The following is a 14,650-nucleotide window of genomic DNA, read 5'->3' as shown; positions in this document are numbered from 1 at the left end:
ACAGGAATTGTGGTTTTCGTTCCAAAAAAACCGAAACCTAAAGTGGTTACTGACTACAATCCTAAGTAGCGATATCAAGATTATCAGTAGATGCATAAACATCCGCCTAATTCCTTATATGCATAAACTAGTAGGGGACACACAATATGCATGTAACCCTCAAAGAACAATTCACCATTTATTACAAACTATACGTGATGTAATTATTACAACACAAAACCAGCAAGTCAACAAAGCAATTTTAACAGTGGACTTCTCACAGGCTTATGATAGAGTTAGTCATAAATATATGTACAGTGTTTTAAGGGCTTTTGGTTTCGGAGATACCTTTATAAAATGGATACAAATTTTGTACGGAAACACTAAGTTAAAACTAAAACTTAATGGGTGTCTTACGAAAACATTTCAAATAAAACGAGGTGTTTTACAAGGAAGTCCACTCAGTAGTGCATTATATGTATTAACACTAGTTCCCTTACTTAAAAGATTACAAGAAATAAATGAGGGCATTTCTGTCATGTCTAAAACGATTCAAGTTAGTAGTTTTATGGATGACATTACGTTATTGTTAAATAGCGAAAGGGATTTGGAAAATGCACAAAAGTACTTGAAATATTTCGAAAATGTCTCGGGTGCAAAGCTAAATTTAAACAAAACGTTTTTGTTAGCTTTGGGAGTCAACCATTTGTTTAGTAAAAACACTAGTGTACGTGTAGCACAGAAAGTGAAAATACTAGGTATACATTTTTATACAAATATCCGAGATACCATCGAACATAATAGTCGGATAGTAACCGAAAAAGTTATATATATACTTTACGTGCAAATCAACTCAGGTTTCTTTGTTTGAAATCGCGAGTGAGATACGTAAACATCTACGCCTTATCGAAGTTTTGGTACCTATCCAAGACATTGACCTTGTCAGCGAAGCAAATAGCTAGGATAAAGCAACAGGTTGGTAAATTCCTCTGGCACGACTCGGTGTTCCGCGTGGCCATGAGCGAGCTATATCTCCCGGAAAAGAGGGGAGGTATGAACTTAAAGAGTGTGACGATACAATCAAGAGCCTTATTTATTCAAAGCGGTATTTCAGCGGCATATTCTCCAATTGACTCCACTGCGCAACAAATAATAATTACAGTGTTAAAAGATGTACCATTAATAGCACCAATGGACATACAAAGCATTCCCAGAGAATTAAAGTTTTATACCGAGATCGCTACTCATACATTTTATAGAACTGTGCAACATACTTATGACAGTCCTTCTGTCAGACAGATTTACAGAGAGCAACTTAACGCAAATTTAATAACCGTTCGAATCGAAAGAGAAAATCCCAAATATAATTGGAAACAAATATGGAACAATGTAACGGCGACACATCTAACGAACAAGGCATTATCTATATGGTACAAAGTGATTCAACAAGTAATTGTAACGGCAGATAGATGTCATAAGTATGGTTTCAGTAATTCTCCAAATTGTTATAATTGCCATGTTCCAGATTCGATTATCCATAAGATAACAGAATGTAAGAAAGCAGTCACAGCTTGGTCAAAATTAAGAACAATGCTCAGCAGAATTTGTCGCACTTCACCAAACCAAGTATCAGCAAAAGACATTACCTTACCAGAGTTTCATTTGTTCCCAAGTACAAAGCAAAAATCTGTTCAGTGGTTAATAGCACAATACCTAATGTTTTTATTTCCTGTGGGAAAAAAATTATAATTACTTGAACTTTGGACTAACTCTAATACAAGAATATGAACAAATGTCTTTAGATTATAGAAAATCACATTATGCCAACTTTTTAAATGTAATACTTGAATAACATATCTGTAAGAGTTGTAAAGATTTACTGTATTTATTTGATTTAAAATGGAAATAAAATAAATAAAAAAGAGTGGTTAGCACATCGCGCTACGACACCAGTGGTCCCGGGTTCGAATCCCGGCCTGCGCATGCCTGCAATTTCATCATATCATCAGTCATCCCCATCTTCGCAAATTAGCCAAAAGTGGCACAAAAAAGCGAAGTAAAATAAAGCAAATCAATCAATCAATTATATTGGCATTATATTTACATATCATCATAAGAACGAAGCGTTTAAAGGGAGATGGAAAAAGAGATATGAAAGAAACTGTAGAAAATGAAAGAAAGGAAAAGAATTAATGAACCTACAGACAGAAAGAGAGGGAGAAATGAAGCGAGAGAGAGAAGGATAGAAAGAAATAGGGCAATAGAGAGAGAGAAAGAGAAATAGAAAAGCTACATGTATAGAAAGAAATATAGAAGAAAAGGTGAATAAGAGAGAGAAGGAAGATAAACAGCAGAAGATCGACAGATAGAGAAAGAAAAAAGAAGAAACTGACAGAGAATGGGAGGGAAAATATAGAAAAAGAAATGGTCAAGAAGAGATAAAGTAAACACGAAGAAATAGGTTCTAAAAGTGAGAAAAGATACAAATCTGGAACGAAGAAACAAGGATAGAAAGAGACAAGAGAGTTACATATGAAAGGGAGGGAGGAAGAGGAAGTAGGCGACTTACCTTATTCAAAGGGGATCAGTGCCGGATCTACAAATCTTGGGTCCCCCCGCAAAATATTGCCTAAAGCCCCTCTACCTATTTACCTTTACACACACACACACACACGCTGAGTGTGTATGTATGTGTGTGTGTGTGTGTGTGTGTATATATATATATATATATATATATATATATATATATATATATATATATATATATATATATATATATATATATATATATATATATATATATATATATATATATATATATATATATATACAGGTAATGGACAAAATAATATGAACACCTTGGTTTGCAAAGGCCTATATACGCCGTCGTGGAAAAGGAACAACACTCAACAGAGATTTCAACCATCTAGTGGCGATGAAAGCAAACATATCAGTCTATCAGAAGCTGGTGTGAGAGTTGCATGCGAGCAGTCAGCTATCCGTCAAATGCAGGTATGTCCGACCTTTCAGACTTCAAAAGAGGCATGATCATAGGAGCCCGCCTGGCTGGAGCATCTGTGACAAAAACAGCTACACTTGTTGGTGTAGCACGGAGCACAGTGTCAACTGTTCTGACAGCCTACAGACAACATGGAAAGACAACGTCTGCAAAGGAGAATAGTGAGCGAAAAACAAAGTTATCCAACAGGGATCGACTTGTGTTGAAGCGAATAGTGACTCGAAAGCACAAGACAACACTGTCCCAGATAACCGCAGAGATGAACAATCACCTCCAGGACCCTGTATCAACGAAAACCATTCAAAGGGAGCTGCATTCTGTGAACATTCATGGCAGAGTTGCCATCCCCAAACCGTTGGTGACTCCACGTAATGCAGTGACACGAAGAAGGTGGTGCCAAGAGCACAAGAATTGGACACAGCAGCAATGGGAACATGTGATATGGTCAGACGAATCGTCTTTCACATTATTTCAGACCACAGGACGTGTTTATTTGTGGAGAACTCCTGCTGAAGCATTTGATATTGACTGCTTAGTGCCTACCGTGAAACATGGTGGGGGGTCTGTGATGGTTTGGGGGGCTATATCTTGGAATGGTGTTGGCCCACTTGTCGTCCTGCGTGGGAGAATCAACGCAGAGAAGTACTGCACCATCCTGGGTGACCACCTCCATCCCATGGTTCAGACTTTGTTTCCCGATGCATGCCCCATCTTCCAAGATGATAACGCCCCTGTTCACACTGCTAGGTGCGTTGATGCATGGTTTGATGAGCACAGTGATGAGGTAGAACATCTCATCTGGTGTCCACAGTCCCCCGATCTTAACATCATTGAGCCTTTGTGGGGTATTTTGGAGGCCAAAGTGCGTAATCGGTTTCCACTTCCAATGACACTTTCGGAACTTGAGACTGTTTTGTACGAGGAGTGGCTACGTATTTAAGTTAGCTGTCATTCAGGCAAGGGGGGGCCCAACCCCCTACTAATACAAGTTTTCTGCAATTGCATTGGTGTTCATATTATTTTGTCCATTACCTGTATGTATGTATATATATATATATATGCTGTTTCTGAGAGGTGTCAACTGTCGTCATTTCACATTGCTATCGAGATTACTTAGATTACAAAGCTAACCGCCTAGGAACAAAACGATTGCGGCGGTTTTAAGAGTTCACTGCAATTTTTTTCACGGTTAGTCTTTTAAATTACATATTTTCTTTTCTAGAATGAAGTATGTGTAATATGTATAAGCAAGCGTAAAAGAGGACTTCTTAAAGTACTCGATGTTATCATAAATATGATTATATACTAGGTCCACAACCCTACAAGTAATTCTGCCGGCGGCCATGTTTATGGGACCCATGAAGTGTAATATTCGGACAGAAATTGGGTTGAGAACCACTGGCCTAGGGGGAACCATATTGGTGTGTTCCAAGTAGACGCCGCCATATTGGTGGCCGCCATATTGAATGCAACTCAATTTTTTAAATGGAAAGGGGTGGGGGTGATGTGTTATATATTTGACACTGTTTTCTCACACCTGGAAAATGATACATTTGTTACAATCGTGCAGTCCTAACTTTTACCTGATTAAAGATAGTTTGAAGAAACCTTCACCTCTGCTTTTCTAGTGAAATTCTAGCCTCATTTGATTCTACCACACGGGAAACACGGCTGGGTGTCTAAGATCGGAATTTTCCCGGCTTTGTCCCCGCCTAAAGCGGCTCTAGGGCCCACCCAGTCTTAAATCAAATGGTACCCGGGGGATAAACTCGACCGCAGCGTGGTGCTGATCACATCACCTCCAAGATGGCCTAAATCGAAAATATGTGGGGCCCTACCCCCCTTCCTCTAAATGTGCCTTCATGGCACGATGCTATGTATATGCACAGGGAACTTTACCTTTACCTGTATATATTGTATTAGTTTCTGTACCCCTGAGTAACCGAGTTCATTTTTTACATACGCATGTACGAACCCTCTACTATGTGAATGGCTGAGGCCCCCCCAAAGGCTTACTTGTCTGCCCCCCCCCCCCCCCCAACCGCACTGCTGGGTTTTGCGGATTGTAGATCCGGCACTGAAGGGGATGTTCATGTCATGAGCTCTTATGATGAACACAATAGCAAACCAAGTTGAAGAGTACGGGAACCTTTCTTATCAGAGAAAAAGCACTGCCTAACCATGTTATAATCTTGGCAAGTTGGTTAGATGGGCGTTAACTTCGAACTTGGAATAGAAATTTGGTCAAGTTTTCGATCTTACTAGTTCGGCAGCTCTTTGTTGCGAATGAGTTTGCGTTTTCTTAGAATGCAAATATATTAAGCTTTTCTAAATTACGTAAATGTTATCATAAGATTGAATGACCTACGTTAGAACTAATGTCTAATGTACTTAGAACCACAAGGCAATAGCTCTGTTTACTACTATAGGTCTTTTATACTCTTACGGTGGCTGGTCCTAGTTCTGGCAAGGGAAGTGGGGATCGGGGATTACGCTGCAGCCCAAACCAGACAACAGCGGTGGCACCGAGAGTCACGACGTCGAGGGAGGAACTACTACGTGAACCTCGTTCTACTGGCTGCTGCGTTTCTTATCGTGCTTCCCTTGCCAGCATTCTGATCGGCCGCCGTAACAGTAGAAAATACCTTTAGTAACATATACACAAATTTTCATAAAAAAAAAACCTCCTAAAATGAAATTACAACTGTCGACTGTTTACCTAGAATACTCGATGTCCTTACAGTTTCAGCAAGCTTCATCCTGTAACAAACTTGATGCAGCAAAGCAGCAGGTGGTAATTATATCCAATGGCGGCGATTAAGGGGCAGTTGCCCCCCACTTTTTGCTTTTGAAACCTTTCCCCTCCGACCCAGTTTTGGAGTCCAATCGCCGCCACTGAATATACCTTATGCTCTAACAAGGTAATAGACAGAAAAACCTAATTGTTCCTAAAGACATCTGAAACTCTGGGGCAGTGCCTCAACTAAAACATTGGGGGTGTCATCATGATTGTGTCTTCCCCGGTTTTTTTCCCTAGAAACGTGCGTCTTTTTTCTTTCATATTACTGGGGAAGAACACTCATTTCTATTTATGTAGTACAGTTAAATAAAGATAAAATTGAAGAAAACTATAAATATCACTTATCACCTATTATGTAAAATATGCTTTTACTACAGATAAACATATAATGCGTTTATCTGTGCTGTAACTAAACACACATATGCAAGTCAGAATCGCAGCTTTACGGGCCTTGTTTTATCAGAAAACAAACTTCAGAAGTGTGGCAGTGACTTCACGACGTTATTTTTGATCTCGTACGCTACTTACGTTTACACTTCACAAAGGAAGATATTACAAAACTGAAGACCATTTGCGATGTCACTACTTTCGTTGTGGAAAACGACTTTTCCGGATTTATTTATTGCTTGTTTGATCTTCCTCACGTTGACTGTGCCCTCTGCAGAACGTGCATTTTCGAAACTTAAATTATTGAAAAAATATGGAATAGTACTTTTCGGCTAACAAACATATCCGTTCATTCCTTTATTTTACATCTACCAGCTTTTAAACCGTTTTTTTGTCCATTATAATTATTCGTTTTGTTGAACACTGAGCACAGGCAAACGGGACGGCTAAATATTGGACACATCAAGGTTATTAGAAGTATGGACACATTGTCAAGCAATTTGCCAAAGCAAGCGAAAGTTATAGTTTTAAAAAAGTTATAGTTTTATACAAACTTTACTATCGTTAAGTATTTCGTGAATCTGGATTGTTCGGTATATGTTAAATGGACATTTATTAGTTGTCAATGTAAAATGCATTCTATTTACAATAAACATCAGTTGCATAATGTAGATTTCCGAGTTTTAGTTTGATTTCTCAAACTAAACAGAGCTTTAAAAACATTTTAAGCACGATTTAGTATTGAAAGCATAATTGTAATACTACCTTCGTAATATGGGTGCAACTTGGCACCTAACTATGGGGGAGGGGGAGAATATAAAATGGTTTCTACCCATAAAAATAGCATCACGGATTATTTTGTAAAATTACTTATATTTACGAAACCATAAAAATTGCTCTTTGTTATTTTGTTCCTCAGGTCCCAGCCGCCCCCCCCCCCCCCACTGCAGCACGGAAGCCGGCACATTTTAAAGAGCAAGCACTCAAAAACAGAGTAAGGAGCCTGCTCTTCTCAAAAAGCTAAAAATATTTGTTAAGACACTGTCAGTACATTCCAATATGGATGATAAACAGTTGGAAAGATTAAAAGTTGCATTTTTAAATGTTTACTAAACTAAAATAAACTCCATGGAATAATTGTCTTCTCCTGCCAAGTGTCTTTTTCATTGCGTGATGGCGCATCGAATTCCGATCGCCGCCCTTTTTTCTTGTTTTCGCGATCGAAGCCCGGTACTTATTCTAATCAAATGGCTCCCAATTATCCTCACGATGCTGGGTAACACCGAAAGTTTGGGGGCTCCTCCCGAGGATCGAACCCTGGACGGCTCGCACCAAAGGCGAGAGCGCTATCCACTTGGCTGCGCAGGAGCCCTTTTACTATTGTATACTAAATAGCTCGTTATATTAGAAATTCGTCACATCTACGTCACAATCAGCAAAGCCGAAGCACCTGACGGATCCACCTCTATCTGTTCCACCTTATCCTATAAGAATAACAAAACTGTAAAGATTGTAAATATAGAAAGTAATACACATTGTAAAGCACACACACTTGAAATTGTTTAAAGTTTATTGCTTCCGAAACGTGTTCACAGCTGCACCTGAGGTCAATGTTATCAGCAGTATATCCTGAGGTTCGAAGAGGCGAGTGACAAACTTGGGTGATTTTTTTTCTTCAGAAACTCGATTTCGAACTCTGAAAGAAGAGCATTCGAATTATTTTCAAAGCAAACTGTAGCGGCAAATGTAAGCAAAACTAAACACATTATAATCATGTACATAATACCTACATGTAATCAGTAATCTTGCCCTTGTGTATTAGTCAGACCGTTTGATATTCCTATCCAAATGACATCTAGATCTGTGCTCTTTACACAGCGGAACAATATAAAACTGGTCTAGTCTCCAGATGCGGAACCTGCACTGTGACAATGAAGATCGGAAATTTAGTGAGTAGATTTAACAAGACCTGGGATTTTCATTCCAGTGATTCGACCCCTACACGCAGCGGCACAGGAAAGGTTTTGATTTGAGAGGGATAAAGTTCAACTTGACCCTTCATGCATATGAATGTGTTTGTATATACAGATTCAATAACAGATCACGCAGCTTTCAATTATTAAATTTAAAATTGCACACCGTACTACCAATTAAAAAAAAACTATTTACAAAATAATATTGATTTCTTTCATTTTTTAAAAATGTTATGCCTAATTTTAAATTTTGTTTTACCAATTTAAAAAAATAGTTTTTCGCACGTTTCGAAATCCTCTTTCGAAAATCCAGGCACGCCACTGGATACAACGTACCTCCTTACCCTCCTTTCTGTGCCACTGGTCGCACGTACAGTCGGAAGTAAATTGCCGCTATTGTGATTCACTAAAATATGCCCTTTAAAATTCTATAATTGATATTCCCATTTGGCACACAGTTCAGAAAATGGTAATCATTCAAGGGGGCAATAAACGATGCAAGCTTGCATTTCAGGATAGGTTTGTAAGCTGCAGAACTTTAAGCGTGCTTAACCTGGGTTCGATACCTGGTGGAGGCACATAGTGGTTCGGATCCCACTTTAAACTGAAGGTTCAGTCCCGATTAGCCTTTCTGTGCATAAAGTGAACTTAAAACACCAAATCAATCAATCAATTTAAGGGTGCTTAACAACGGCGAGTTTCTCCTCACTGTACAAAGTATTAAACTTATTACTAATGTTACTCTACAAAGTAACTGAAACGTGTCTGTGTTTTGGAACACTCAACCTACATTAGCAACCACGAGACTATGTACTATATTCGAACCTGTACTTCCTTTCAAGGTGTAGATATATTACTCCACTACAAAAGTAAAACTTACTTGCACATGCTGCATTCCTTGATGTGGAGGCCTTGGTAGCTGAATATAATTTGACGCAGATCCCTGCCCTTGCCGTTTGATCTGTATACCTATTTCCCTTACCATGATGCCGCGGACTGGAGTTCCACCCTCTCAGAGGCTCCTCAGCCTTAGACCTTTTGGTGAGTTCAAGCTCACCCATACCACCCCCCACCCTATGTCCCCTTGAGGGCCTCGTGGGCTCCTGCAGCCCGTCAGTCCCTTGGGAAGGCCTGCGCACTAATGGCGTATTCTCCCATGTTACCTGGTTTACCGCCCGTAAACTAACTCTTCTCATGTGCATTGAAATTGCAGCAAAATTTGAAGTTTCAGGACTTCTTTCTTTTTTTTCTTTTTTTTTTTGCCTTTTTCTTTGCATTACTTGCATGCTTGCTTTGGTGTTTTCTTTATACATGCAATTAATAAAAGTTATTGCAGTAAACCAGGTCAACTTTTCAGGATACGCTACAGCTGGGCACCCTGGCCTTCCTTCGGAGGCCTCGGGACCCTTAAGAGGCCCCCGATTTCCCCAGGAAGGGGGGAAATCCAACACTGATGAGGAGATCCTGGACGTTGGGGGACTTACAAGTCGAGAGAGTCGTGGGGTCCCTCCGCCTTCCACCCCTCCTTCCCGCCGGATCCCTCCCTCCGCTTGGGGATGAATCCCCCGGAGTTAGACGTTGTGTTGGGTGGTGTAGCGGAGGAGTGTGCCTGGAGGACGACCCGCCGTAGCGAATGACGCAAGGGACGAGAGATCAGCGGCGGCTGGTGCCTCCGAATGGATGAAGAGCTATCAGGAAGAAAATAAGAAAATTCTTCCGGGCAGCTCTTCACCTATGAGGGTCAGTCGGTGGAAAACAGGCCAACTCGTCTATCCCGACGTGTAGATGCCGCGGCTCCTCGAAACTCTTGCCACTGGAAGATGGTTCTGTTTTCACCTGGTAGATAGCAGTCGCGTCGCATGCTTGTGTGAAGCAGAGCGAGTGTGAACTGGGTGAAGTGCAGACGTGCAGGGACTTGCCTTCCGGTCATGTAGGCCAGTAAGGAAGAGCAGCGAGCAGTCGTGCGTTTGCTGGTGGCGGAAGGTGCTAGTACGCAAGACATTCACCGTCGAATGACAGCAGTGCATGGGAAACATTGCTTATCTCTGTCGCGGGTAAAGGAGTGGAGTCGTAGGTTTCGCGAAGGAAGAACGTCACTGCAGGACGATCCACGAACTGGACCATCTGGCACTGTCGCAAGTGGTGACCTCATCCAACGCGTGAATGACATCATTCAGCACGATCCACGGTGTACAGTGAGGCACGTTGCACAGATCACAAGAGCAGGTCACGGCACGGTGTTTAACATCACGAAACACCGTCTCCAGTATCGTAAGGTGTGCGTACAGTGGTTCCCCACAATCTGAGAGCAGAACAAAAGCTGTTTCGCATGGGAATGACACGAGAGAGGATCCTCCGATACAACCAGGAAGGTAGTGATTTTCTCTGTCGAACTGTCACGGGGGATGAATCCGTGTGCCATCTGTATGAACCGGAAACTAAGCGCCAAAGTCAGCAGTGGAAGCACCCCCACTCGCCAGCACCGAAGAAATCGAAAGCTATGCATAGTTCTCGAGGCCACGTGTGCCCCATATTGTTCTTCGACCACAAGGAGCCTCTGCATCGAATTTTCTGAGAGAGGTGCAACTGTAACTGTCGTGCGGTATACAAAAACTTGGACGCGCGTGCATCAGGCTATCAAATCCAAGAGACCAGGTTTGCTGTCGTCCGGGGTTGTTGTGTTGCATGATAATGCATGTCCGCATAAGGCCAATGTTGTCCGGAACGTATTACACATACTTCGGTGGGAAACGCTGCAGCACCCACGTTATGCTCCAGACATGTCCCTGTGCGATTATGTCATCTTTGGTGAACTGAAACGCTCACTGCGTGGTCGCCGGTTCAACTCGGACCCTGAGGCGAATGATGTAGTGAGTGATTGGTTTTTGCAGCAACCGCTCACTTTCTACAGGGCTGCCATTGACCTACTGCCAGACCGGTGAAGCAAATGCCTAAATCCTTACGGCAGGCCCGTACCAAAGGGGCGGCGGGCACGCAGGCCATGGTTTCCCCCTCGAGCCATGAAATATTGTAATGCGAATCTAAAAAACCGACAATTTTTCAGATTTTGAAAGAATTTCGATTTTCTTCTTATAAAAATGAATGCGTTGTTTCTGGGGATAGGCAAACTCCAGATCTATATATTATTTAGTAATTTTGTTTCTATAATCATTGATGCAAGGCTACTAGATAGTAGCTATTGGTCTGGACAGTTCACTATCTTTAATTCCTGCCTTGACTTTTTTCGAACTGCAGTATTGATGAGAAAATGTCCTCTTTTCTTTGGCTAATTCACATTGAGACATGTTCTTCGTTATAATAATCGTTCCTAATGCGTTTCATTTAAGTTATAAATATATTATTTTCTAAACATAGATTATCATTATTGTAAATCAAATCATGGCTGTTCAGCGGTGCTGGTGTAAGACAATTAAAGGAAAATTGAAGACACTCTTAATTTTGGAATACTGTACTATTGGAATACTTTTGAGAATTGAATGTAAGCCATAAGCACCAATCTGTAGAACGTGCAGCAAGCTCTAGGACGCTTGGTGATTGTCGAGTCAGGGAGAGTTAGGGGGCGGCTATCGCTGAGTTGAATCTTCTTCTGTAGTTTTTTTTCTGTTGCTTTGGACCATAATATGGCAACTCTACAATTGTGCGCCCAGCTGAAATATTACCATAGCGTTGGTAGCAACATCGAGGGTACGAAATCCCATTAGGGAGGGAATCAACGATCTTGTTCTAAAATCCCCTCCCCCACATCAAAATTTTCCGAGGGGAAGAATTTGTGTTATAACAACACATATAAGCAATTAGTATTTACTTCAAACATACTTTACTAAGAATTATATCAGAAACACACACAGAGAAGGAAGAATAAAGGATGATGTCTGTCTGTGAATGTTGCATATCTTGTTCTTTCTTTCCTTTAGAGCTGGCAACAGCATGGGGTTAAATATATATATATATTTCCTTATCAGAGCTGTAGCTAGAGATTTCAGCGCCCATCACGAGAATAGAGTTTTGCGCTCCTTAGATCTAGCTGGCATATTTAGACATTGAAGAAATGCATATTATGTAACCACTTTCTTCCGTTGAATTCGACGAAAAGAAAAGTTAGCATTCAAGAAGTGCTATTTATATATTTACATACTTTGCGGTAGCAATCCCCTTCAAAGCTACGGCTTCGTTCCTTACTAGTGCATTTTGATCTGCAATCAATATACTATTATTATTATTATTATTATTATTATTATTATTATTATTATTATTATTATTATTATTATTATTATTGGTTAAAGTATGGATCACATAAATGATACATTATAAACAACAAATAAAATATGACCTCCCGTTAATTATCAAAAGGATAATTGTGAGCTCACTGATCAACCTTTGATGCCTACACTAAAGTTGAAGAATGGCAGAATTGTTTCTCCCCAACTCTCTGTAAATTTAACTCGTACTAACAAGATAGACTTCATTGTTGAAACATGGAAACAAGATTTTTCATCTGTCCAAATGTTGTTCAGGGTTGAGCCATCACGTTCAACGGGAGTGGATGTACAGTCTCGATTTTAAGGATGCAATTGGCTTTTAATTGAATAAGTGTTCATAACTGTACTAGGCAAGCGCAACACAATTCCCACCGCATTCAGAAGAACGTCAAACTTTGTAGTCAACTTCTAACTTAACAAAAAATCTGTATTCATTTATCGGACAAGCACACCTTACTTTTACATTCCTTCCAGACTTTTTGAAGTTGTGTTACGATTCCAATTGCAACTTACCACTGATCGAACTGTTTTGCTTTGTCTTCTGACCTAGAAAATATATTAGAATTCACTAATTCATTAGGAATTGTCTTTTCATTTTCCGTCGAGACGAAGAATTTAAATTCTTCGCGCAGGCCCGCAATGTACGCTTCTTGGTCATACCGGTCATACGTACTTATTCACTGCTCTAGAAATAACGGAACCTACACGAAACAAAATCTGCGACGCGAAATAACTTTGGATAACTTGAAACAGTGTTTCTATGACACTAGTTTAAAAATTCCATTGACTTTTTTTTTAGCATGAAATGTCTCAAATTTAGATTTAAGGTAACTTCTAGATTTTTATAAAACGGGATATATTGAGGATTTTTAAAATATGGACGGGACGACCGGGACACGCCTCATAAACGGGACTGTCCCGGATAAAATGGGACTTATGGTTACCCTATAAGTAAGTAATGTAAGTAAATAAGTAAGTAATAAGTAAGCAAATTAAATAATTTCTAGTTCATGAAAATAATATATCTCGTGTTTATACCTATATACAGGGTGTCTCATAAGTAATAGCGCAAACTGACACTGGTGAAACTACACGATAATAGAAGCAAAAAGTCCCAGTAAACATGGTTCTGCAAACTAGCCGTTTTCGAGATAATCGCGAATATGTGATTACAAGCCGCCACTGATTTCATTGTTTGTAAACGTCGTCCTAGCTGGTAAAATGCTAATAATTTGTGCGAATGTGTGGTTACAAGCCGTCACTGATTGCATTTTGTAAACACCGAGTGCTTCACTCCTTGCGCGGTCCGAGGTTTGCTCTTTGTTTACAAAACAGAACATTTCCGAGAGGTGGCGTTGTAATCAAACAGAACATTTCCAAGAGGTGGCGTTGCAATCAAACAGAACATTACCGAGAGATGACGTTGTATGGATACAATCAGTACACAGTCTAATCGTACTGTGGGAGTCACGTCAGTTGCACTGGACTGCGTAGTGAAAATGGAACCTTACAGAAACGAAGAGTATGCGGATATGCATTTTGTGTATGGTTTGGCTAACGGCAATGCACGGGAGGCTGCACGCTTGTACGAAGAAAAATACCCTGCTCGAAGGCACCCCGAGAGTCGCACATTTACTAGGGTACATCGGCGCCTCAAAGAACATGGGAGCTTCGAACATGGTAGGAGAGCAGGTAGACCTGCACGCATTACACCTGAAATTGAGGATATGGTGTTGGAAGCAGTAGAACACTCTCCAGGAACCTCGACGAGGAGAATTAGCGCACAAGTGCCAATAAGCCGCAGTAGTGTATGCAGAATTTTACATCGCATTTCACTCTCCCCTTACCACCTCCACCGAGTTCAGTGTTTCAGTGATACGGATTGTGCTCCTAGAGTGACGACGTGTCAGTGGATGCAACAACAGGTTGTACTCAACCCTCGTTTTGCAAGTAACATTTTATTTACAGACGAAGCGGGGTTCACACGCGATGGTATTTTTGATTTTCATAATTCTCATGTTTGGAGTGTACTAAACCCACATGTTGTTCATGAGGCACCACATCAACAACGTTTCTCATTGAATGTGTGGTTAGGGGTACTAGGTGATCGTCTCATTGGACCACACATTCTTCCAAGAAGACTCAATGGACCGAGGTACCTTCGATTTTTGAGGCATGATCTTCCAGGATTGCTTGAGAATGTTCCCCTTGA

This window comes from Lepisma saccharinum, chromosome 26 (genome assembly GCF_977018435.1).
Source record: "Lepisma saccharinum chromosome 26, izLepSacc3.1, whole genome shotgun sequence".
Classification (NCBI taxonomy): domain Eukaryota; kingdom Metazoa; phylum Arthropoda; class Insecta; order Zygentoma; family Lepismatidae; genus Lepisma; species Lepisma saccharinum.
This window is presented reverse-complemented; position numbering follows the sequence as displayed.